Consider the following 26,227-nt stretch of genomic DNA (forward strand, 5'->3'; position numbering starts at 1 on the left):
AATGGAAATAAAAATAAACAAATGGGACCTAATGAAACTTCAAAGCTTTTGCACAGCAAAGGAAGCCATAAACAAGATGAAAAGACAACCCTCAGAATGGGAGAAAATATTTGCAAATGAAGCAACTGACAAAGGATTAATCTCCAAAATTTACATGCAGCTCATGCAGCTCAATATCAAAAAAACAAACAACCCAATCCAAAAATGGGCAGAAAGGCTTCTCTGGTGGTGCAGTTGTTGAGAGTCCGCCTGCCGATGCAGGGGACACGGGTTCGTGCCCTGGTCCAGGAGGATCCCACATGCCGCGGAGCGGCTGGGCCCGTGAGCCATGGACGCTGAGCCTGCGCGCCCAGAGCCTGTGCTCCGCAACAGGAGAGGCCACAACAGTAAGAGGCCCACGTACCACAAAAAATAAACAAAAAAACAAACAAACAAAAATGGGCAGAAGACCTAAATAGACATTTCTCCAAAGAATATATACAGATTGCCAACAAACACATGAAAGAATGCTCAACATCATTAATCATTAGAGAAATGCAAATCAAAACTACAATGACATGTCATCTCACACCGGTCAGAATGGCCATCATCAAAAAATCTACAAACAATAAATGCTAGAGAGGTTGTGGAGAAAAGGGAACCCTCTTGCACTGTTGGTGGGAATGTAAATTGATACAGCCACTATGGAGGTTCCTTAAAAAACTAAAAATAGAACTACCATACGACCCAGCAATCCCACTACTGGGCATATACCCTGAGAAAACCATAATTCAAAAAGAGTCATGTACCACAATGTTCATTACAGCATGTGTTCTTTAAAGAAGGAAGAAATTGCTGCGGGGGTCAGAAGAAAGTCACTGGCGGCCCTTGAACTTACTAATGCTAGTCAGACCTCCTGTTCCAGATAGATCAACAAAGTCCAGAAATGCAATGTCTCAGTGTGACTGTTACAGCAGTGTCCTGGCTTCACTGAGATGTCTTCTCTCCCAGAGGTCATTTTACCATTGGTCATTTAACCGTTTCCCCTGATGCTGACATTCCTAAATTAGTAGGGAAAATGAACGACAGATGTTCCAGATTGAAGCCCAGGCTTTGGAAGGTCACAACTAAGAAAGCATCGATAGCCAATTCTGGTCTCATTTAGTAACATCTCTAATCATGATACAGTGCTGGAGGATGCCAAGAAGGAAAGGGGACCAGATTTATGTGAGTTTGCTGAGGTTGAAAGAGCAATGTCTTCTACCTAGTCCTGGGGTTGAGGTTAGGGAGTGACAGGGTACTACTTTCGAAGATCGTGAAATATATATATTGATTTGCCATAGGTAGAGAAAATTTTAAAGCTTCAAATATGTGACATTACTGGATTTATTTTCTCCCCACCTCTTGAAAAGAAACTTTTGCAGAGACAAGATCGAGTGATTTTGAACACTACTGCATTTCCGAGTTAGATTCCTAGACCTTTGTGGCAAAATAAAAAACTGTACGGGCTTCCCTGGTGGCACAGTGGTTAAAAATCTGCCTGCCAATGCAGGGGACACGGGTTCGATCCCTGGTCCGGGAAGGTCCCACCTGCTGTGGAGCAGCTAAGGCTGTGCGCCACAACTACCGAAGCCCGCGTGCCTAGAGCCCATGCTCCGGAACAAGAGAAGCCACCACAATGAGAAGCACGCGCACCACAACAAAGAGTAGCCCCCCGCTCGCCGCAACTAGAGAAAGCCCACGCGCAGCAACGAAGACCCAACGCATGGTACTTCCCTGGCGGTCCAGTGGTTAAGACTCTGCGCTTCCAATGCAGGGGGTGTGGGTTCGATCCCTGGTCAGGGAATTAAGATCTCACATGCTGCGCAGTGGAGCCAAACAAACAAACAAGCAAGACCCAACTCAGCCAAAAATATATAAATAAATGAATTAAAAAAAACAAACTGTAGAATGAGAGGAATGAGGAGACTGCTGTTCTGATTACAGCTTAGCTTCTATCCAGTTGAGAGAATCCAGTAAACTTTCCAGGTCAGTTAAAAAGAGGGGCTTGGCTAATTAGTTGACTTCAAGGGCCCTTGCACCTCTTAAATTCATTGCTAATATAAACACAGCACTCTGTCTCTGATAGCTTACCACATTTAGTATCTCCTACACTACACAGGTAAATTTTAGACCAAGGTCCCAATGTAGTATTGTCTTCATTTTTCTGTTATATTAAGATGAACTGTAAGTCCCTGAATTACTATATAGATATCTCATTGTTCTTTGTAAACGTTCTGTATGGCTCCAAAAATGCATCTGAGACCAAAAAAAAATGTATTGTCTTTCAAACCACTTACACGTGTAGTGTTTAAAATGGAAAATGCAGTTGTATGGAAATACATTTCTCTCCAGATTGTAATAAAAGGTTTATGTGATCAATTAACAGTGCGTTTACTGCCCTCTGCTGCCCTAAGCAGAACACTGGCTTTGGAAAGCCTAGTCTTACATCTGACTGGGGAAGGCCAGATTTTCTTTTACGGTCATTATTATTAATGCTTGCTGGCATATTCCAAATGTAACACTATCTGACTTAGAAAACCCCAACAATGAAGTAGCCCATGGCCTGAAACCAAATAAGCACTACGTTCTTGTGATTCAGATTTTTCTAAAGTCTTCTGGGGTTTTATTAAGTTCTAGGTGTTCTTTCTACAAGATCACTAATATGTGGAAGTAGCTGTTTATTTAGAAGTTGATTACAGGGTGATTTTTTTTAAAAAAATCAGTTATCTTTTAAAACATGAAAAATTAGTAGAAATGGCAACAAAACTGATGAAAACCTTAGATGAAAACCTTCCTTCTTAAAAAGTAGAGTGAAGCTTAATAGAATTGCTTTGTGGGAATGTTCTATTGTTTCCATTTAATATTGGGTGCTTACCATAAGAAAAAGATTGAGTGCTTTTATAGTTTCAATTATATCTTTGTCTACTTTTTTTTTTTTTTTTTTTTGCGGTAGGCAGGCCTCTCACTGCCGTGGCCTCTCCTGCCGCGGAGCACATGCTCCGGACGCGCAGGCCCAGCGGCCATGGCCCACGGGCCCAGCCGCGCCGCAGGACGCGGGACCTTCCCAGACCGGGGCACGAACCCATGTCCCCCGCATCAGCAGGCGGACTCCCAACCACTGCGCCACCAGGGAAGCCCTCTTTGTCTACTTTTAATTAACAATATTAGGTGCCATTTCTGTTCATTCTTTAGGACTTCTATTTAATAATGATAGCAAAGGATAATAACTGACATTCGTGAGGCTTCCTGGAGAGGTACCTGTAAATTGTATTCATTACTCACCTAGCAGAAGCTTCTACCTGAAATCTATTTTACTCCTGAGTTATAAATTATCAACTGCTTTCATTCACTTAACAATTATATGTCAAATGCCTACCATGTACCAGGCACAGACTCTTGGATGAGTAAACTGAATTTCTAACCTAAGGTGCTCAACGATTTAGTGAGAGCAAAGTGTAGATAAACAGATGTATTACTGAGAAATTTCCACAGATTGTGCTTCCGTTTGTGCCAATCTAGAGTTCTAGTAGTTTGATTATTTCATTTGATTATTTATTGATTATTTCAGGATCCAGGGCACTAGTGACTAATTCTGTCCTGTAGTATTCCTTAATACTCACTAAGAAAAACAGGAATAGGTTTTGCAGCTTTTTTTTTCTCCACTGTATACTTTTTAATAACTTGATACCTCCCTTGGACAAGATGCATGCGTGCATCTACCCTAACTCACCAATCACAAATGTGTTTGTAAATAATAAAAAGATAAATATACTTCCAAATGCAGATAACCTTATTTTACTGTTATAAGTTGAGAGGAGTTGTAATAGAAAACCGACCATGCTATATCCAATTACTGCCGAAACAGAGAGCTACAGATCCAACATTCCAGAACCAAGGTGAGTGACTTTGGTAAATGATTCTGTCATTTAACTGGCTAGGAGTCAATAAACCTATTTAGCAAGTTAGTTTATTTGGTTACCAAGAGTGTGTTTTGAAAACACAAGGAATACTCGAGGGGTTTTACTTGAATCCTCAAATGCCATATAAGGAATACTCGGGAAGTTATTGCTCAGTGTTAAATGCTTTGATAAAGCTTTCCATTTTGTTATGGTTAAGGTAGGCATTTAGTTATATTTGCTCCAAAGGGTTTCCAGGATTAAGTCGAGGAGATCATACTGTAAGATGTGCGGTGGGGGGCCTTTGTTGCCTTTCCATATATATGAGCTCTGAATGAAAACCCTAAACTTCTTCAGAATCTTAGCCAAGCCCAGCCTGTCTCCACTGGCCACCTCCATCTTCCAATGTGGAAGCAGAGTGGCCTTCTATTTGGGCAACTTCTTTCAGTCTCCTCCATCCTACAGCCAACATGGTTCTTCAGCTAGCTGCATCACAGAAACATGGCAGGAAGTGTAACATCTAACTACTGTCCATTGGCACTTACCAAAAATTTGGTTGATGCAAACCAGTCTAAACTAAGGAATATTTTAAGAACAAGTTCCGTAAAATTTAATTTTTTTTTATACAAATAAACATTGTGAAATTTTAGGGGGCAATAATGAATCATCCCCTTCTCTCCCTTTTAATTTTGGAACCAATTAAGAAACAGGCCAGAGTTAGACAGATGGAGCCAAAAAAAGAAAAAGAAAAATCAGCTTTATTATTGGTAAAGTTGGCCTGGAGAACATGGTTTGATCTATGACCACATCGGGCTTTCTACAGGTTCCCTTCATCTTGGGAGCATTTGCAAGTGCAAAGAAAACTGTTCTACCTAGAAGCGTTATAGGTACTCTATACCTCCTTGCAATAAATGAATGAATGAAGCAGTCAATCAAAAGTTACTTCTGCTTTCCTCAGAGGAAGATCAACATAAATTCCACAGTACATGGAATCTTTTCATTTGTTTTGACCCTCGATGACCCTTTGCCTCTTCGGACTTGCCGGCTATTAGCATGACACTCTCAGAGGTGGCAGAAAGCTGGAGTGGCTTTCACACTGAGCACTTATGGTGCCAGTAAGAGGTCCCTTCAGCACCTTTTCCTCTTCCTCCTCTCCCTTCATCTTAAAATACAACATGTTATTTTCTGGTGGGAAGGTAGATATATTTGATTTCTGAGATTGGTTCAGTGCCTTAGACCAGCTGTTTTGGCTCAAGTATGATTAATTTAAACACCAGCTCCTGTTTAGTAACTTACTCTAATCAATCAACAGGTATTTATTATGTGCCTTTTAAGCAGAAAACAAAGAAAAATGCAAAACAAACCTATGACTCTTCAGAACATGGAGCCAGATCCAGCTGATGGTTATGTTATGCCAGTGTTTTCAAGACAGCAGAGGACCGAAATGCCTATCTCAAGAGTTCTAGCCTTAGAGTAGCCCTCACATAGTCCACCTTCCTTTTAGGTTTTAACTTTAAATTATCAGTTTTACTCACAATAAAGGTGGACAGGACAATGTGACTTGGACCTGAGACTAAAGTAGCACTTCCTTTTAGGGAACTAACATTTATTAAGTTAGGCTAAAATAGCACTTCCTGTAGGGAATTAAGATTTATTAAATTAAAGTTGATTGGCCTCTGGTGATGGGCCTCCTGACTCACCCGTTCACAGACAAGAAAGCTGGCAAGAAGATCAGAAGCCTAGCTGACCCTACCTGGGGAAAGTTTGCTTACTTCCTGGATCTTGAAGCACAGGTGAACCCACTGTCCATGAGCACAGCCCGTCCAAACCAGTAAGAGAAAAGATTGGCTGTCACTTACTTTTCAATTCAATGACCAGAGTCCTTGGAAAAATCATGGCTCGGTGGCTTTCAGGCTCTTCACCAATCACATTAGCTTGTCTTCCCAGGAGAAAAGTGACAGGAGACATCCAGAAGCGTTATATTGTCCCATCTGTGAAGGGAATGGAATTTCCCTCTTCTGAAAAAGAATGAAAAGGGGAATAAAATTCTCCCCAACACCAAAGTTTTCTACAGGGGTAGACCTCACAGGGCAGTCCCAGCGACCGTCATGGTGCTCTGCAGGTTGTCCTGGACACAACTGCAGGCTTTCCTGTAGAACTCTATTTAATCTCTGCAGAAATTCTGATGTAAGAACTATCTTAACTTCTGATTGAGACCCTCATCAGAACATAAAAGAAGACAGAATAATATTTACCATACATAAAGAAAGAGATTTGAGCCTACAAGCAGAATCTGATCTCCTCATTTTTCCCATTTGGGAAAATAAACCATTTTTAATATATTTTTTCTTCCCTCCCCTCCTCCCAAAATGCAGGAGCTAATTTGTCTGAAGTAACCCATAAGGAAGCCTAGCAAATCTGCCTCTTGTGTTTGATTCCAATTTCTTTCCATCACCGTAGCATTCTTCTCCTCAGATTGTTGTCAGGTTTAAAGAGGTATCATAGTTGAAAATGTTTCGCCCATTGCCTAACATTTTAAGTCACATATCTCTGGGTTTGGATCCTGGCTCTCTCATATACTAGCTCTGTGACCTTGGAGAAGCCACTACAATCTCTCTGAGGCTGAGTTTATTTTTCATCACAGGGCAAGTGCTTATTAATTTTAGTGCCTTTCCTTTGAACGTTAGAAATGAATTAGATATCGTAGAATTAGAAATATATATTTTGTAGGCTGGTTATCCCTGCCAGCCTCCTGCTTTGTCTTCCCATCCACACCACTTTTCTGCAGGCAGCAAATGCAGTGGAAAATATTTGAACTTTTGAATGAAATCGTCATGGGTTTGAATTTCTGTTCTGCCGTTCATTAGCTGTGTGGCTATGGGTAAATCATCCGAAAGGTCTCATTTTTTTACTGTGCTAAAAAATGTTATCACAATGAGAAGAGAGACCTATATTCAGACTCATATCTGAAAGAAGAGAATTATAGAACATCAACTATCAGACTTTTTTCTGCGTTTTAGAAAGTAGTTTATATATTAGAGAAGTTTCATGTCTTTAATGATTCATTCACTTGTCAGGCATACCTGTGCACTGTTCGTGCAAACGCACACACTACACTCACACAGAGGTCAGCTTCCTTCCTGGGTGGTGCCGACTTCTTTGGGAAAGCCACAGCTTGGTGCCAGCGATAACTGGCAATTTCTGTTACTGTGATGAGTGAGGATGGGTTAATCCCTATGCCTGTCAGGTTTGGCCAACCACCAAAAAATTTCCCTTCATCAAGTGTAAGTGTGTGTCCTGCCAAGTACTTTCCACTTACTTTTTAAGCTTCATGTTTTTCATTGGAAACTTAATGCATGTGTGCTGAGTTATTTGCTGAACTCAGAATATTACTGGGCAAATGCCAGTCTGTATCCAAAAAATTCCCTCCTCACAAAAGAACCCACGGTAAATATCCACATTTTTCCTTCCTTCTTTTCTTTTATTTTTTTAAACAAAATTTTAAATTTTAATTAGGATCAGAACTAAAAGAAGCCTAGTTTGGTCCTGAAGTTACATAAAAGTTATATTGATTACACCCATCACTAGTCTCTGAACGTACAAGCTAAAAGAACCACATCAAAATAAGCAATCTGCCATCACTCAGACAAAATATAAGTTCTGTATTGACCTATTTTCAGATTCCTCTCTCTTCACAGAAAGGGAAATCAGGTATTAAGGCTCCCATTTTATAGCTGAGGACATTGCCTTAGCTATAAAATCAACAACTTGCTTATCTTGGTCACCTGATCTACATTGTGGAAAGGAAATTTGAGAATGAGAGTTAAACACAGCTGAGAGTTAAACTCAGATAATTATTACATTTGATCTAGAAAAGAGGCAGTTTGCAATACCTTCAGTGGGAGAATACATTTTAGCACCCAAAGGGAATTGTAGCAGCAGCCTGTATGCAGCTTTCCTCAATGGGATGAGATGGGAGACGCTCACAAAGGCGCTATATCATCAGGTTTCTCATGCACTAGAGATGCCATATTTAGGCACAGAGGTGGACTTCTTTAGAGCCACGTTGTATAACAGATTTTCTCGTTATGAATATTCAGTCCATCCATAACTCCCTTGCCTATCCTTGGCCACTGGCCCAGCAAACGCCCAGCTCCAGAAGATTGTGTAAAACAGAGGACCTCTTGCCAGATTAGGCTTGAATTCCCTTACAGTTCCCTCATCCATATTTATGACTTCTACTCCCACATCTATCCCAAACTGATATGTTTAGCCCTGATCCTCTCATTTGCCTTCTAGTCTCACTTCAACAATTCACCTGATTTCAACACATTCCTCTGCTGGAATACTTGCTAACAATGTACTCAAATATAATCAGTGTTATTACTGAAACATCTTGGAAAGAGAGCTGGGGTTTTATGCTCCTTTCCCCAATATATTGATTTCCCTTCCTAGATTTATTTGCTTCTACCAATGATGCCACCATAATTACGAATTTGCAGTCATTATTGATTTCTGCCTCTCTATAAATCCAGTCTTTCACTGATTCTACAGTTTTTGCTTCACATTGTGTCTCTTATCTCCTTCCTATGGGTTATAATAGATAAACTCCAATTCAGGCTCTCATCCCTTCATGTTTGCTCAACTTTAATGGTTTCTCAGTTTCTCTATCTTCACTCTTTTCTTCTCCAGTCCATCCTGCTCTAGTAATAATTTCTCATCACTACTGGGTTATATCCAAGTGTCTCATCCTGGATTTAAAATTGTTTTTTTTTTCGCGGTACGCGGGCCTCTCACCGCTGTGACCTCTCCCGCTGCGGAGCACAGGCTCCGGACGCGCAGGCTCAGCAGCCATGGCTCACGGGCCCAGCCGCTCCCCGGCGTGTGGGATCTTCCTGGACCGGGGCACGAACCCGCGTCCCCTGCATCGGCAGGCGGACCCTCAACCACTGCGCCACCAGGGAAGCCCTAAAATTGTTTTTAATGTGGTTCCACCTCACTAATCCACCTTTACTTTCAACGACCTGTCACACATACCCCCCCACCCTTGTTAGGTCAAGCTCCGCACCTCTCAAGAACACACCATGCTTTTTCCCACCACTGTTCTGCCATACTTACATTATGAGTCACACATAGCCCAGTTACAGGGCTAAAGGAGCTGGACAAAGACCTGCACAAGGAATGATAAATAATTTGGGAGGTAGATTCCCAAATCTATCTAGTACTAGTACTAGAAGGAAGACAAGTGTAACAAGTAGAATAGAGTTTGGGAAATATATGGGAACATAAAATTGGGGGTAGTCTGGGCAAGCAGTTCCTTTCAGAAAGAGCCAAACTTCAAGAGTGGAAATGGACTAGTATATGGATGACAGAGACGAAGGATCCAAGACAGCCATTCTGAGAAACCTAGGTATACAGACAGCACCTGGTGGTAGTAGAGTCCACGCATTCAGGTGAAATGGGATTTCCATCCTGGGAAGAGGAGGTATGATAGGGGCAAGAAAAGTCTCCCATTGTAGAAGAGATGGCTTTCATGCAATTTATCCAGGGCAGGATAAGTCACAAAGAGTAAGACAAGCAGGAATATAGTTACAGGATGGTTCTCTAGAACAAGGCAGAAACTTGTCAAAATGGGGTCACACAATCAAAGCTGATCAGCATCAGTAACATAGTCCTGTGTCCCCAGAAACCCAGGGCTAAGAATATGTGTTCCAGAGCCTGAGAGGGAATCTACCATAGTAAAAAACTTTGGATTTGAATTTCATTCTCCTGCCATCGTGCTCAAGTTCCTTAACTTTTGTGAGGCTTGATTTCTTTATATATAAAAGTGGGGAAAATGATAAATATTTTACAGATTTGGTATGATGATTAAATAAAGTGCCTTCTATGGTATCTATTGTTTAATAATAGGCTCGCTGTCCTCCGTCAGAGCTTCTGAAATCACCCCTGCCCAAGAAAAGGACTGACTCTACTGGTTGAGGTGGTGCTAAGCCTGTGGGTGGGGTGTAGCCATTCCACAGATGGCAGAGAAGATTCCAGAGGCAAGAAATCAGGCAAGGCCGGATGCTGGGATGCCTCCTTTCCCCTCTCCTCTTCCCCCCTCCCCCCATCTCTACCAATCCTGAACATGACTCATTATCAACACAACCCCACATCTTCTGAGAAGCCAATACTGTTCTAGGGATTTCTCTGTTCTTTTAGGCTCCTTTTGAACAGGGATTTTACTACACATAACTGTGTATAGTACTACAGTCCCAGTTTTGACTTCTTTCAAGTAATCCCTAAGGTTCATAGCATTGACATTTGTAATCTTGCAAAGGCATAACTTCCATTCAAGAGTTCTGCAAAGCTGGTTTGAGGTAGTGGGTCACTAGCCAAGTGAGTGAATCCAGAAAATCAGCCCCCATTGCAGTCCAACATACTTTAGATGATATCAAGTTGTTGCTACATGAATATTTTATGGGGGAGTTATATGCTATTATGGAATTTGAGGATTGGGAATTTTCTAAATTCTCTGGATGAATTCCTTGATAACATCAATGGCCCACAATATAATTTATTGTTTTTTAGTTTCCTCTTGTTCTTTAGCCAGATTTGCTCAGCTAATTTCAAGCCTCTCTATGAATGAGCTGAATTTGTTCTTTCTCTTGGTTCTCCCAAAATTTAGCCCAAAGTTGCCTTCATAATGAGCATTCAACCTGCAGTTGTTGAATTGATTCAATGACTACATCTTGTTACCATTTTAATTTTTGTAATTCTAGATAGTCATTTTCTTCAATTGCCTAGTGACATCTGACATAAACTATGACATTTTCCCTAGCATGAGAAAAAGGGAAGTAAAATACAAAAGAATTGGGTCTAATACTCATTTTTTTTTAAACAAGAAAAGCACTACAAACCATTTGCAGGGAAATTTTGGCTACACATCATCCTTGTCACCAGTTGGCTTATGAATAATCAGGGTAATTTACATTACCTTCTTCTGTTTACAGACTGTATATCTGTCTTCCAATGGATTTTCCACTTGTTCTAATGACTTACTGAAATGGAAAAATACTCAACCTCCTTCACAAAGTAATGATTATCAGTACCCAACCACATCTCCCTGCTTCCAGATTATTTTTTTCCCTTTCATTTTTAAAGAATGTTCTTTTACTATGGAAAATGACACCAGGACTTTCTGGCTAATTATGGGTACAAATATAACACACAAATTACTCCTGACATCACACACACACACACACACACACACACACACACACACACATTTAGCCCATCCGTTGAAAAGTGGCTATAACGTTTTTATGTGTAGGACTCTAACCTTTTCTATTTTGTCCAACTTATTGTTTTACCCTGTGCAGTGGCCTTGGATTGAATTCCAGTTTTTCACTAATACTCCCCGCCCCACACACATTCACACACCATTTCCAGTGCCATCACTCTAGCTCAAACCTTCATCATTTTACACCTGGACTACCTTGATAGTCTTCCAGAGGCAATTTTGGATTGGTCACTTTTCCTTTTAAATCATTCTGTACGTTGCTTCTGTGCTTGCAGCCGTATAACCCTGCTCCTGCCCTCAGCGCAAATACAAAGGCCTCTACAATATAAATCCAACCTCCTGCCCAGACTTGTCTTCTACTCCTCTTCATCCCTTCCCCCTCCCATCCCCTGCAATGCACACCCTCTGCCTGCCTAGCTGTCCCTTGAATGTTGGCTGTGCTTTCTCACTGGCATAGCTTTGTTCCTGCCATTCCCACCTGCCACGTTCTCTCTTTCCACCTCTAGCTAAATTTTATTTACACTTCAAGGCCTGGACCAAAAGTTTACTCCATAAACCCTTTCCTGAACAAATTACCTAAAGTCCCACCCTTAACCCTATATCATAAGCACATATTACTACGCTATGTGTCTAGTAGTCACTATTTACTGCCTTATTTTGTAGTTGTTTACACTCAGTAAATATTTGTTCACCAGATGAATATTCTCTAACTATATTATATTTTCAGCACAATAATGGGATACACCAATAGAGAAATCTATTGGGGGGCATACAAATCGGAGCTCAGAAATTCATGTAACTATGAACTGCAGTTTGAGCAATTTCATAAAGTATAATCTCTCAGTAAATATGATTACAGATGGCGATATGAAAACACCACGTGGAAAAGAAATTTTTTCTGCATTCACTCAGCATATTTGAACCAGAACAGTGGCTATTTCATAACTCTGAGTCCCTTGGTCCGATACTTAATCTGTATCCCATATTATCACTCATCCACACTTGTACGATCTCAACTTAAACACTACAGAGGGAAAAAAACTCCCGGTGGTTGAGAAATAAAGTTGTACACATTTTATATTATATCCTGTGTTTAAATGAACTTAAAGGGAAAGCTTCCTGGATGAAAACAAATAATATTAATTTTATTAATGATGGCTCCTACTAGTAATGATACATATGTACAGTGTATTAAAATCTTTTACTCTGTTTTCTGGAAAATTTTCAACTCTTTTTAGTGTATTTTTCCTTTTGGGGCCCATTCAGTACTTATACCTTCCTGAGAAAAAAGTTGTTATATCTTATATATAATATATATATTAATATATCTTCTTCCTTAAAAAGTTGTTATTCTGCCTATGCTCCCTTGTATTTTTTCCAGACCATTCCTTAACCATGATCTTCCATTTTCTGGCTGGTTTTCCTGATAGAGTATAACCACACTTACGCACATACCCACACTCCTAAAACTGTCTGGTGTTTGCTTAGTGAGTTCTACCTAGTTCCTTCCCTGGCCTGTGTCCCACAGGAGCTGTGGGACTGCAGTGATTCACACTCCTTCCTTCTTCACCCCTCTTCCAGCACACACACAAGCCATCATCCCAGAATCAGATGGGACTCATTTTATATGAAAGTGTTTGGATTTAGAGCCATATGTGATTTCATTTAAGATTAAAAAGAAGAAAAAGAACTCCACCAGTAAGTGTCACCATCACCATTCAGAGTACCTGTCCCAATCACAGTATAATGTAGCTGGAAAGGAAAGGTGTATAGACCACTTATCCATTGGTTTTCAAATTTAGATTTATAAAATGGATCAAAGTGGGCTTGCTATGCTTAAAAAGGGAAGGAAGAAAGGACTCTGTGTCCTGGCAGCAGCCTGTGAAGCACAGCCTCCCCACAGAGCAGTCTATAAACCACTAATCTGAGCTAAATGTCACAGTTTGCAGATGAGGAAACTGAGCCCAGAAATTTCGGTTAAGTGACTCTCTCATGGTCACATAACCAGTGTATGGCAGAGCTGATTCTAGATCCCAAGTTACTAAGCACAGTGTTCTTTCCCGGGCTTTCCCATAGCACCAGAAAACTGCTAAATCAAGGGCTCATTTCTACTCATTGGACTAGCCCAATTCATCTCTGTGCCCAGCCCAAAAGCAGTGTACGAGAACTAGTGTTTTCCTAGCCGAAAATCTTTCATTATTGAAGGGTTTTCACGATTAACTGAAATCACCCAAAATATCAGAAACAATGTGGCAAAACACAAGGGACAGCACTGCCTGCATTTTTAGTTGGCCCACCTGTTCCAGGATGGGCTCTCTAGCTCAGTAGCCAACAGCTCCATAACCGACCTGCCTCATAAGCCCAGCCCAGAACACCCAGCACACCCTGAGTCTGCTCATCCCCTTGAGGGTGGTCTCCTCCTTTCCCCATCAACAAGCTGGGAAGCTAAGCATAGGCATTAGCGGGCCTTGGTGGTGGCCAATTAGAGCAGAGTCCCAACAGAGCTACCATTATAGGCCCTCCACATTGGTACCCTCCTCCACAAGCCATCTTTGTGATTAATGTAATCACCATAATTGCTGGCCTCCTTTTTGAGTCTTGGCCACACGGGGAAGAGATGAATATTTTCCCTGAATGCATTCTTTCCAAAGGACTGTATGTCCTTAGTAGTGGAACATGATGTCATGAGTTCTGATGAGGGGGATGCCCTACAGAAGCTGAAGATTGGCCCCAAAGGCCTAAGGGAGCCAGTTCAACTCATATCCCGCAGCTGCATCCCTGTGGCCACACACGTGCAGCCAGTTACTCTATAATTAACAAAAACAAGCCTGTGACTATTGCTATTGTACTTTTTACTCTATACCTTTTGAGGGAATATTGGGAAATAAAATCTTCCTTTTCCCTCATGCTCCTCAGACTTGGCACATAATAATTTTTGTTGTTGTTGTTGTTTTCCTCCTGGTCAGGAGTTAACGCTTCAGTCAGACAGGTCTGATTGGAAACCTGGTTTCCATCCAGAAAAAAATAGTTGGTCATTCCCAACCTAGACCATTTGAGGGCAGCATAACCTTAAGAGTGTGTGTTTTGACCAGCTAATATGCAGCCTTAAGGAGGGAATAGGCAGTGTGGGTTTCACATACACACTACTGCTACTGGAATTCAGGAAATAAACCGTGAACAATGAGAAAACACTCCCTGGGAGTCATCTCAAATTTAAGGATGAACGAATAGATGCCTAACTTTAAATGTACTTACATAATTTTCTTATATAACATAATCGCTTGAGGCAGGCACAATATAAACCATGAGGTGAGATTTAAAACTGGAGTGCTATCAAAAAAAAAAAAGCTAAAAACAAAAATAGCTAAAGTAAAATATATTAACCTGGGAAAAAAATCAGATATGTTTGCAGGTCCTTATGCTCCTCTTGGGGGACACATAGTACTTCACAACTAACATGTCCCTAGTATAGCCTCTTTTAACCTAAGCAGAAATGCTGCCTCTCTGCATTTCTTCCATATTTTGGGAGTAAATCCAGGATGGGCAAGTGAAGATAACGGGAGGAGGCTTAGGAGGAAAGGGAGGAGAAGGAAGAAGGCATTGCACTCTGTCCTTGGAGAATCACCGGTAATGAATTCTAGGGAAAAGTCTGCATTGACCCAAATCACAGGGAGGTGCACTGACTCCACTCATCTCCCACCCCTTCCCAGTAAACTGTACATACCTTTTGGTAGTTTTCACAGGATGTTAATAAGCAAATTGCAATTGATCAGCCTAGTGTGATAGTGATGTTTAAGTTCTCTCTCCAAATATCACTGCATAAGTTACCTAAATAACGGAGACCAGTGGCTGTCTCCCAGAAAGTCATCTGGAAGGAATTCTACGTTCCTGCCTCTGCTTTTCTTTATGGGCTACAGAAAGAACATGATAGTTCTTGAACACATTTCCCAGATTATTCAAAGAGACCAAACTTACTTTCAGCACAGCTCTTTAGAGATTGTGATAGTGGGGAAGCAAACCTCCAAAAGCAAACTCAGTCTCTCTCAAGCATGGAGGTAAGCTCAGCTACTTTGTTGAGAGGGCCAAGGTGACATGGCGTGCATGAACTCCTTGGTTTTCCTCCCTTCGTTTCAATTTTTCCCCTTCAATCTCTTACAGGATCTTGTTCCATCAAATATCTTCCTAACTCCACCCTTTTCTCTTCAACCTTTTCTGCTACACTTGCGGAGAAAGTCCTTTATCTGCCTTATTCCCTTCTCCAGGTCCTTTCCTCTCTCCCTCCATTCACAGTAGATTTCTTGAGAGAAAGGTCTCCCCAGGGCCTCCGTACCTTTGTGTTCCTTCACTGGCTCCCTTAATATGATTCTGCCCTCACTACTCTTCAGCAGTTACCCTTTAAAGCTCATCAGTAATCTGCTCATCACCAGGTGGTCCACTGATTTCTTTTCAGCGGTTTCTCCTTACTGCATAACATCCCTATTACCACGGCTTGGTATTGACCAGAAATCCTCCCACCCTTCCCCCTTTGAAATTCTTTCTCCCCCTAGATTCAATAACACATGTCCTCACTCTCTGACCATTTCTCCTCAGTCTCTGTTGACCCCACTTCTTCTACAGCCCCCTTAAATGTGGGAATTTTTCAGTACTCAGTAGCCCCTTAATCTTCCTCTATCGAGCTCATCCAATCCCACAGCTTTAACTACCACCTCTTTGCCCTTGACCTCCCAGTATATGTTTCTCTTCCAAGCTATGTATCAATAGTTCACCTTCTAATGGGATATTTGTCATTTTTCAAACAAAAATTTCCAAAATAGACCTCATCTTTCCCACACAGCCTCCTCATCTCCCTGTCACAAAATAACTTCCCCTCCCTACCATTCCTCAAGTCTCAAGACAGAATTTCAGTCATCTTCGACTCCTACTGTGCCATTTGTAAATTGATTGGACATTGGGAGTAAAGGATGATGAAATATCCTTTTAGAGTCTCCTTTATATTTACAGTGACTGTACTCTACTTCAAGCCTTCATTTCATCACCTGGACTTTTGCAATGCGAAACTGGTGTCTCTGTCATTAACCTTTCTCTTCTCCATTACTATCCAACCAGTATTGGGCCATAAGCTATTTTCCCAAACAGTCCTCTCTATACAAAAGAAATAGATAGCATTAGTGGCTTCCAGAACAAATGGCTGAGGGACAAGGGTGGAAGGAAGGGATATTTTACATTTATGTACTATCTTGTTTCTTTAACATTCTGTGCTCCATGGATATATTAGCTACTAAGAACACTGTTTAGGGCTTCCCTGGTGGCGCAGTGGTTGGGAGTCCGCCTGCTGATACAGGGGACACGGGTTCGTGCCCCAGTCTGGGAGGATCCCACATGCCGCGGAGCAGCTGGGCCTGTGAGCCATGGCCGCTGAGCCTGTGCTCCGCAATGGGAGAGGCCACAGCAGTAAGGGGCCCACGTACCGCAAAAAAATAAAAAATAAAAAAATACTGTTTAATGGATGAATAACAAGATCCTACTGTATAGCACAGGGAGCTATATTCAATATCCTATGATAAACCATAATGGAAAAGAATATAAAAAAGAATGTATAGGGCTCCCCTGGTGGCACAGTAGTTGAGAGTCCGCCTGCTGATGCAGGGGACACGGGTTCGTGCCCCGGTCCGGGAAGATCCCACATGCCGCGAAGCGGCTAGGCCCGTGAGCCATGGCCACTGAGCCTGCGCGTCTGGAGCCTGTGCTCCGCAACGGGAGAGGCCACAGCAGCGAGAGGCCCGCGTACCGCAAAAAAAAAAAAAAAAAAAAAGAATGTGTATATATTTGTATAACTGAATCACTTTGCTGTACAACAGAAATTAACACATTATAAATCAACTAAACTTCAATAAAAAAAAGAATACTCTTTAAGTTAAACACTGTGTTACCCATAAAATTAAAAAAAAGAAACATCCATTTCAGTTCATCTTCTCAAAATCCTGCATACATTGCCTTTAGGACAAAAATCAAACTTTGGCCTATTGTTCAAAGCTCTCTGAGGTATGGTCACAGCCCACCCTTCTAGCCTTCACTTCTACTCTGCTTCTGTCTCCGCTCTTAACACACTCCACAGGCCAGGCACATGCCATCAATCTGGATCAATCGTCTCTGCCTTTGTTTAAACATTTCCTTCTGCTTGAGGTGCTTTTCTTCATACCAGATGCAGACCTACCTTCCTTCCAGCTACACCTCAGATGGCGCTGCTCCCAAAGTGCTTTCTTAAATCCCAGCATTTAGAAGGACTCCTCATCTGCAGGTTTCCGAGCCTAAGCACTTGATTCTAACGAAGTCAGCCTGGTTTTGAAGTTATCTGTGCACGTGACAATTCTTAATGCTGTTCAATGCTTTTCACATGATGGCTTCTCAGAAAATGTTTTCTGAATGTCATCGGCCCTTGATACACCAAGAAATCCAAAATTAGAATTGTTTGGATATGAGATCCAATGGCATCTTCATGTCATTACTGGTGCTTGGCATTGTCATTAAGAAGTACAAAGCTTGATGGGTCTCCTTTAGGTCAGTGCTTCTCCAATTGTGGTCCTAGACCACCTGCTACAGGAATACCTGGAGTGCTTGCTAAAATGCAGATTTCTGGGCTCCAATTGAGATTGGTCCAGAATCTCTGGGGGTAGGGCTTGGCAATCTGTAATTAAAGCAAGCATCCCGGGACTTCCCTGGTGGTCCAGTGGGTAAGACTCCACATTCCCAATGCATCGGGCCTGGGTTCGATCCCTGGTTGGGAAACTAGATCCCGCATGCGTGCCACAACTAAGAAGTCCCCACGCCGCAACTAAAGAACCCACACATAGCAACTAAAGATCCCGCGTGCCATAACGAAGACCCGGCACAACCAAAATAAATAGATAAATATTAAAAAAAAAAAAACCAAATAGCAAGCATCTCAAGGTGATCCTCACATACACTCAAGTTTGAGAGCCTCTGCTCTAATCGGATAGAGCAGGGTTTGGGGGAAGGTTTTTAGAGGAGAGAATCCCTGTGATTTCTTCCCTGAGATTTTCAAGCTGATCCTGCTTGTCTGCTCAACATTCCTCAGCTTCTGCCAGTTCTTCAACCCTGCTGCCCAGCCTGCTCCATGTGCCTGGCTGTGCCTTGTGCTCCTGGAACAGGACTCACCCTCTGTCTCTCCTTTCAGGGCATTGACAGCAGAGCTGTCAAGCTGATTCCCTGTAGTAGCTGGCACTGGCACCTCTTGACTGGAGAGGGGTGCCTCAGATTTCGACAATAATCTCATCTTTTTCCAGGTTTGAGAGGTGATAGTAGGCATATGTGGCCCTTTCCACTGTCTTCAGTCCACAAGTGGGCTAGAGTTAGAACTAGGCTGAACCACTGTGGGTGGCAGGGAGCACAGTCCTTTACTGAGAGGGATTTTGGCCAGTAACTCTACCTCCACATCGTCCCACACTCTATTTCAGGCTGACGGTTGTACACGCTCTTCCTTTTTCCATCTCATCTAGCCATTAAATAAATGCCCTGGCTGGATCAGAAGAACCAGGAAACAGAATGTTATTCAGTGCTATTGACATTGCCCCTTAAAGCTTCCAACAACTTCCCCTATCAACATCTCTGAAAGGGCCAAAAACTTCCAGTGGGTTGCTGTTGCCCATTCATGTGTATTGCACATGTGATCTATGTGTCTCTGAATAAAACCACCACAGTTTTGCTGAATTATGCCAAGACAAAGTCTTCTTTAGATATCTCATTATCCATATCATTGTTTTAGGTGAAATTACAAATAAATAATCTCTAATGAGTTAATTACAGATATCCAGATGGACAAATGTAAAAGTTAATTGACTGGATCAAGTTCACAGAACAAGTTAATAAAGGTAGAACAGATGAAGAACTAAGGTCTAATAATTTTCTTCTAGGAATATAACAAAATTTATTTTCTCTCAGAACACAGAGCAACCCACCCAAATAACATCAAGGAAAAATCTAAAATATGCTTTTCATTCTTTAGACTTTCCCTTTGATTCAAAGAAAATGTTGCTTTAGTTACTTCTAGTTTTACTTTCTTCACTTATTAAAATATCTAATATGTACCAGAATTTCTGCTTTTAGACACTTTTCTTCACTTAATACTGATACATCTAAGAGTAGACAAAGAATTAGATGGCTGTTTAAATATACTAGCAGTGCTATTGCTATGTTCCATTTTTATTTTTAAAATAGTCATTTTTATAGTCACTTATTCCATCTCTAATGGAATACCTAGCATTCATCGCTAGGTATTTACTCATCTCTAGGTGTTTTACATGCTTTTCTATATTCACAAAAACATATAAGGGATATATTATCATCATGACTCTACATAAAAGAAAAATGACTCAGAAAAGTTATGTAACACGTGAGGTTACTATCTCAGTGCCTGATGTGTAACAATTTCTCAATAAATATTAGCTAAAATTATCATTATTTTCCCCAGGTTCCTACAAGCTACTAAATGGGGGAATCTGAGTTCAAACTCAAGTAAAACAGAGCACTTTTGCTACTATGCACACACTGCCTCAATTTTCAGACTCAATTTCATGAGCAAAAAGCTATTTTCATACTGTTTATTTGAACAGCTAGAGCAAATACTGTATACATTTTGTTTGTCTGTCAATATCTCTAATGTTAATTTATGTACTTGTGCGCCTGTGTGTCTTCATTCTGTTTTGGTTTTGTTTTTAGCTTTTCATATTGTATACGGTCATGTTTTTAAGGGCACCTTTAGACCAAGAAGGATGCTTATTTTCCCTGGAGATGCGAGGAAGGTGTTAATAGAGAGGCATATAAATGTGAAATGAAACAGCCCTGTTCTAGGGAAGAGCAGGGAACTTCCCTAAAAGCCGAGGCTCTTAGCACAGCCTTATACAGCAGGTTGGGTGACACCTCTTTCTAAAATTAGGAATTGCTTGGACTCTGCAAGGTGGGACATTTAGATTCTGTTTTATTTCTAACTGACGTTTTGGAGAGTGCATTCAGTATTTCTTTTCGGAAAGCTCCAAGGATTGTTTCTCTATTTATGAGTTATTCTGAAGAAAATGTGTAAGAATTTGGACTTCTGCTTGTAGACAATAAATGACCATAGCTTTCATTTGGGGAGAGGGAAGGAATTCAATGTATAGTAAAATGAAGAGTTCCAGATCCAGACCTCCCAGCCCCTTTCCCTGCAAGCACAGATGTTAGAGCTACAGCAGCCTCCCATTTGGCTCTGCCCAAGCACCCTTCAGACTTCCCTGCAAAGGTCAATGACTGAGGAGCTTCAAAAGGCAATGTGCACTTCTTTCTTACTCTCCTTTCTCTTCTCTTTTTAATTCTTCCTCCTAAAGTCTAGTAACTTTGGTCTTAAAGGTTTCCATAGTTTGACAGAAGGCTCAACTTTGATTAAAATTTCTCTCAACTGGTTAAAAGTGATTAAAGGTCACTCAACTGGTGTGGATGATGAGCAGCAGGTCTTGCAGTTCCCTTCCTTGATTGAAAAAAAAAAAAAAAAGAATAAGGTGGTCACACCAAAACACCAAATGGAGTCACTGAATTAGGCCACAACCAAGCTTTGGAAATGCATTCTAATTCCTGGAACCAGTGATCTTACTTGCATAATTTTATGTTTACACACGAGGTAGCTGATTTGGAAAGACATCTTAGCTTGGTCTAGGCTGAGTCTCAAGCTGTGTTAGCCTGGTGCTCTTGCCAGAAGACTCTGATTACATTTGAAAGCATCAGGCCCTGGGTCATGATTATGCCTGTGAGACCCTGTGCCCAACCTGGGGAGGAGATTGTCGGCTTCTTGGGGAGTGAATAGCATGTGCAGAGCTTTTTGGAGTGCAATGGGGAATAGCTAAGGCTTTGGCAAGCTTCAGACCGACAGCCAGGGCCTCAAACTGTGACTCAAATTGGCCTATTCCTCTAAACTGGTTTGTACCATTCATTCTCTCATTGTTTTATGTATGATCATACCTCCCTAGTAAGCCTGAAAGCATCTGAAGACAGAGCGCATGCTATTTTTGATTTCCCAAAAGAATCTGCCAGAGTCATGGGCTCACCTTATTGACTGACTGACAGCCCCTTGGTAGCAGTGACTTCAGCTGCAAATAAAGAAAAATAGGTTATGTTCCAAGTAATAAAGGAGTGTGTCATGTAGTCATGCCTCTGTGGTGTTACACTGATCACTAAGATAGAAATACCCCATGAGGCAAAAGTCTGTCAAATACACTCAGTATTCAGGAATCTTGTGGCAGAGACAGAAGAAACAAGTGGTTGGATTAAGGGTCAGAGACTTGGTGGAGGAGGCCCAACCTGTGTTTAGGCAGGGACCCAGGCACAAGCTCTCCAGAGAGTGTGTGGTCAATACAGGCAGTCTCTGAGAGCAAGCCTAGAGAGCTGGAGGCCACAAAGTCCTCTTTCCATCAGTAGACAGACCCACAGTCATTCGTTCATATATTCTTTAATTCTGTTCTTAAATATGGTATGGCAGGTGCCATGCTCAATGCTGTGAATATACAGATGTATAAGCATGGTCTCTGCTTCCAGTGGTGGGACAAACCTGTAAACAGATAAATTATGATATCAAGCTTAGAACTGTATGGCAGCATGATCTAATGAAAAGGGGTTTTGCAAAAGAGGAAAGCAGACCTACCTTTGGATACAGGCTTTGCCACCTATTATGGATTGTGTGACTTGGATTTTTTGAGCCTGTTTCTTCATCTGTAAATCTGGAAAACAATACTATCTCCTAGACTTCTTGAAAGAATGAAAGGAGAAGCATATATAATAACAGCTGCCACAGTACCTATGATAGACCCTCAGAAAATGTTTGATCCCTTGCTCTGTGATAGTAGAATGTACAATATTGTGGAGGCTTAGAGGCAAGAACCAATAGCTGCCTGAGAAAGGGAGGGGAGACTCTACCTAGGAATTAACGTTCTTCTTGATCTTGAAGAATAAGTAAGTCCCCTGTTCAATCACTTATTTACCACATATTTGTAGAGCATGATTATGTGCCAAGTATGGTGCCAGACACTGGGGGCACAATGAAGAACAAAACAGATGTGATCCTGGACCTCATAGAGTTTATTTGCCAGAGGGAGAGACAGGCCAAAACCAAACAAATGGACACACTAAGTATGAGCAGGGTAGCTGAGATAGGGAATTGTGACTCTCAAATGTATTCAGAGTCTTCTGGCAAGAGCACCAGGCTAACACAGCCTGGGACTCAGCCCGGACCAGGCTAAGACGTCTTTGCAAATCAGCTACCTTGTGTATAAGCATAAGATTAGGCAGGTAAGATCACTGGTTCCATGGCTTCAAATTCTGTTCCCAAAGCCCAGTTCTGGCCTAATTCAGTGACTCCTTTTGGTGTGACCACCTTACTCATTTTTTTTTTTTTAATTAAGGAAGGGAACTGCAAGACCTGCTGCTCATCATCTACAGCAGGTGAGTGATGTTCTAGAGAAGTTTTAATCAAAGTTGAGCCTTTTGTCAAAGTTTGGAGACCCTTAAGACTGAAGTGACTGGACTTTGGGAGAGAGAATAAAAAAGAGAAGAGAGAGGAGTGAGAATGAAGAGCGAGAAAGAGACAGATACCTGTTGCCACTGAGGCTCCTCAGTCATTGACCTTTGCAGAGAAGTCTGAAGGGTGCTTGGGCAGAGCCAAATGGGAGGCTCCTGTAGCTCTAACATCTGTGCTTGCAGGGAAAGGGGCTGGCAGGATGTCGGTCCTGATATTAGCCAACAACAAAGGATGAGAAGGAGCAAGCCATACAAAGAGTGAAGGGAAGAACATTCTAAGCAGAAATGGCATGTACATTTGTGCTGAAGCAAGGACAGGCTTGGCTGAGCAAGGAAAGAATAGAATAAAAAAGGGAGAAGATAGCATTTAATGAAGTTCAACAAAAAAGAATTCAGGGGAGTTCACTCCAGAGTGGGTAGTGTGTGTGAAGGTGTAGAGTCTCACAAGAGTCTGGTGTGTTCTAAGAATTGGGAGAACTTCAGTGTGACCACACTCTAGACTGGAGGAAGGAGTGGGGTGAGGGAGAAGCATGGCAGGAGATGGTGCCAGGGGATGGGGGTCAGACTGAGGGGGTCTTGCTTGTATGATAAGTGAAGACGTTTAGATTGGACTTGCTATTAGCTCTTAGGTTTGGAACTCCGGCCTGGCTCAGCAGCCCCTGCCCAAACTCCCAAGCCTGTCTCTAAGCCCTCCCACTTACAGTGCTTTCTTAACTGCCCTCCAGTTTTTGGATCCTGACTCCTCTGCATGGTTTCAGCTTCTCTTTCTACTCAGATCTGAGGCATCTTCTGTTGTTATCTAGAGGCTCTACTCTGGCTCTGACCATAGAGAAAGCATCCTCCACTCTGAACCCTGGGCAAGTGGTCAGGCAAAGCTAGGCTTACTTTCTTAAGATAACTACGAAAACCAAGCAGAGTAGATTTGAGAATTAATGGGAAGCCAGCGTTAGTCCTTGAATAGTAAAGCGACATGAGAGAAATATTTATTAATCCATTTGACACTGGTTTGCAGAATTAATTAAAGAAGGAAGAGACTGAAGGCAGGAAGCCAAATGTGTAGTGTGTGGGGATGGGGCGGGGTAGGAGTATGGGTGTGGGTGTGTGTGTTCTTTTTAAAAGGAAAAAGTCCTTTACAGGGTAGAAATGAAATAGTAAACACAACAGAGTGTGTAGGGCTGGCCATTGTAGAGAAACATAATTTTAGTGGATGAAATTTATCTGGAAACTTTTTGCTTTACACAGATTTACCTCATTTTATGAGGCCTGTTTGATTTCACTTGGTTTAAAATTCAGAGGAAAAACGTAGTCCATTTGATCAGATTGTCAAGTGCAGCTTGTTAACATTTCTGCGTGAATTTCTGACATCTTCGAACAACTCACCACTCAGCTCTTGGATCCATCCACTTGCTGAATACTTGTATGTAAGCCAGCAAGCTCCCTCCCCCCATCCATTTACTCTTCAAGCACAGTTCTCTCAGCAGACACATCTCTTGGCCAACAGACTCCCATGACAAAGGCTTCCTCCTATACCCAACCAGCAGCTTCGTCAGGTGTCTCTAGGTGTCTGTTGAGAACCTATTTAACTGCTTCTAGGGGGTCTTTTCTTCTTCCCCACATTTTTCCTCCATATATATATATATATATATATATATATATATATATGGTTTTTGCATTTGAAATATTATTCTGAATTTTCTAAATTGTAAAGGATCCTCAAATGAATGTTCACTTGTATTCGATGGGCTGAAAATCTATTCTATCAGCAAGTTTGATTCCTGGACTATAGTGATGGAGGCATGGAGTGAGTTCATGCTTTACCTAGTCTTACCCAGCAAGTTGGGAGACACATGGTCTAAAGCCTGACTGGCTGATCTCCAGTCCCACGTATTGTCCCTGAGCTAATTAATGTTCTCTTTTATTGCTGTTGAACATTTAGTTCTTCTAGGAGGCCTCTGGGTCAGTCACTGTCACCATATTAGGCAACCTTCTGACAAACTCTTTTATACCTACAAAGAATCTAAGTATGGCCTCCTCAGACCACTGGGCCCTGATGGTGATGTTTGAACTGCTCAGGGGATGAAGCAGATGGCCAAAAATATACCAATTTTAGCAGAAAACACTTACATCAGCGACAGCTGGAGCACCACGAAATCTATAAACGCACTTGTTACTCATCTGCTGTGCCTGTTGGGCAAGCCAGGTATGTGGCCCACTTGAACATCTTGTAGTGGAGAGGTTTCCTAGGCGGGCCTCTGGACGGAACCTGAGATGAGAAGAATCACATGAGCTCGGCCTTCAGAGCATTAAACTGTGTTATTGGCTTAGCCCTGGTTTGAAAGAGGAGACCCATCACCTAAATGGAATGTAGAGAGTTGAGGGATTGGAGAGTTGAGCCAATCCATGGGATTGGTTGGATCAATATGAGCACTGTTGATTCAAAATGTGAACTGGGGGATCATGAGAGTTGGGTGCTAATTGGCTGCTAAAGTTTTCTTTAAAACTCTTCAAGAGGTTCTGTGCTCAGCAGCTCATCAGCTAGAAAAAAAATCAGTGTTTTGTAAGAGGCAAAGCTAATTACAGTGCTAACTAAGATCACATGACTGTAGGCTTGGCAGGAAATGGCATGTAATTAACATGAATGTGTTGGAAATCTAAAGTTAAAAATGCCAGAGATTATCGAGCAAGATGTCCTTTGTTTATGGTTTTGGCTATTTAATTTAGTTAATTTTGTCTTTTGTTTTCTTATCCAAATGCCTGCCCATACAAAAATGAGATTATCTGGATGGGAGATGTGATAAACCTAAACCCTATGATTAAATTGTCTGGGGTTTTAACCAAACAACCATAGATCCCTATATGATAAATAACTTATATTGATTATTTTTATCACTAACTAATAAAAGTGCACACAAACAAAGGTGTTCTCATGATGTATTCAGTCTGTTCTTCTAGGTTTCTTGAGGGTTAAGAGCAAGATTTTTACTTCCAATGCAATTCTTCATAGGATCTAATTGCCATGAACACTCAGCAGTGCTGTCTCATGATGTAAATGCCCATGATTGTCTTAGCTTATTGTTGCAGGATGATCCCAGCCTTTAGCTCTCATCTGTGCAGTTCTTTAAATACATGTCTTTGTAATGAATCAAAGTCATTTTTTTTTTTCAACAGACAGAACTCACACCAGATCCCATGTTAGGTATCTGAAGGGAAATGTATATCCCAACTTGGAGCTCTACATTAAGCTCCAAGCCCAATGTATGTAATAATAAGAGCAGCTACTATTTACTATTTGTTGTATACCTATTGCTGTGATGAACATTTTATATATATTATGTCAGTAATTCCTCTCAGCATGGGATACGCATATCATTCCCATTTTACAGATGAGAAAACCAGTGATTAATACACTTGCTCAAAGTCACACAATTAGTGAAGGAGGAGTTATTTGGACCCAGACTTGTCTGATTCCATA

General features: G+C 41.5%; 1 protein-coding gene and 1 long non-coding RNA gene across 8 annotated transcripts in view; one reads left to right on the forward strand and one right to left on the reverse strand.

The window, feature by feature from the left end:
* The window catches only part of SYNPO2 (synaptopodin 2), a 169,525-nt gene that overhangs the window by 73,442 nt on the left and 69,856 nt on the right, over positions 1 to 26,227 (forward strand). The window lies entirely within an intron of this gene.
* Positions 1 to 26,227, reverse strand: part of LOC114902712 — a 114,532-nt gene that overhangs the window by 64,710 nt on the left and 23,595 nt on the right. For 3 of the 4 annotated variants that reach the window (XR_003795587.1, XR_003795586.1, XR_003795585.1), the window contains 4 exons: positions 24,880 to 25,018; positions 21,291 to 21,332; positions 17,414 to 17,634; positions 5,777 to 5,935 (listed from right to left, as the gene is read on the reverse strand). This is a non-coding gene — a long non-coding RNA (uncharacterized LOC114902712). The remainder of the gene's footprint in view (positions 1 to 5,776; positions 5,936 to 17,413; positions 17,635 to 21,290; positions 21,333 to 24,879; positions 25,019 to 26,227) is intronic. The other variant, XR_003795588.1, reaches the window with a different exon arrangement.

The sequence above is a fragment of the Monodon monoceros genome, unplaced genomic scaffold, assembly GCF_005190385.1.
Source record: "Monodon monoceros isolate NGI ecotype Baffin Bay Population unplaced genomic scaffold, NGI_Narwhal_1 Super_Scaffold_20, whole genome shotgun sequence".
Taxonomy (NCBI): Eukaryota; Metazoa; Chordata; class Mammalia; order Artiodactyla; family Monodontidae; genus Monodon; species Monodon monoceros.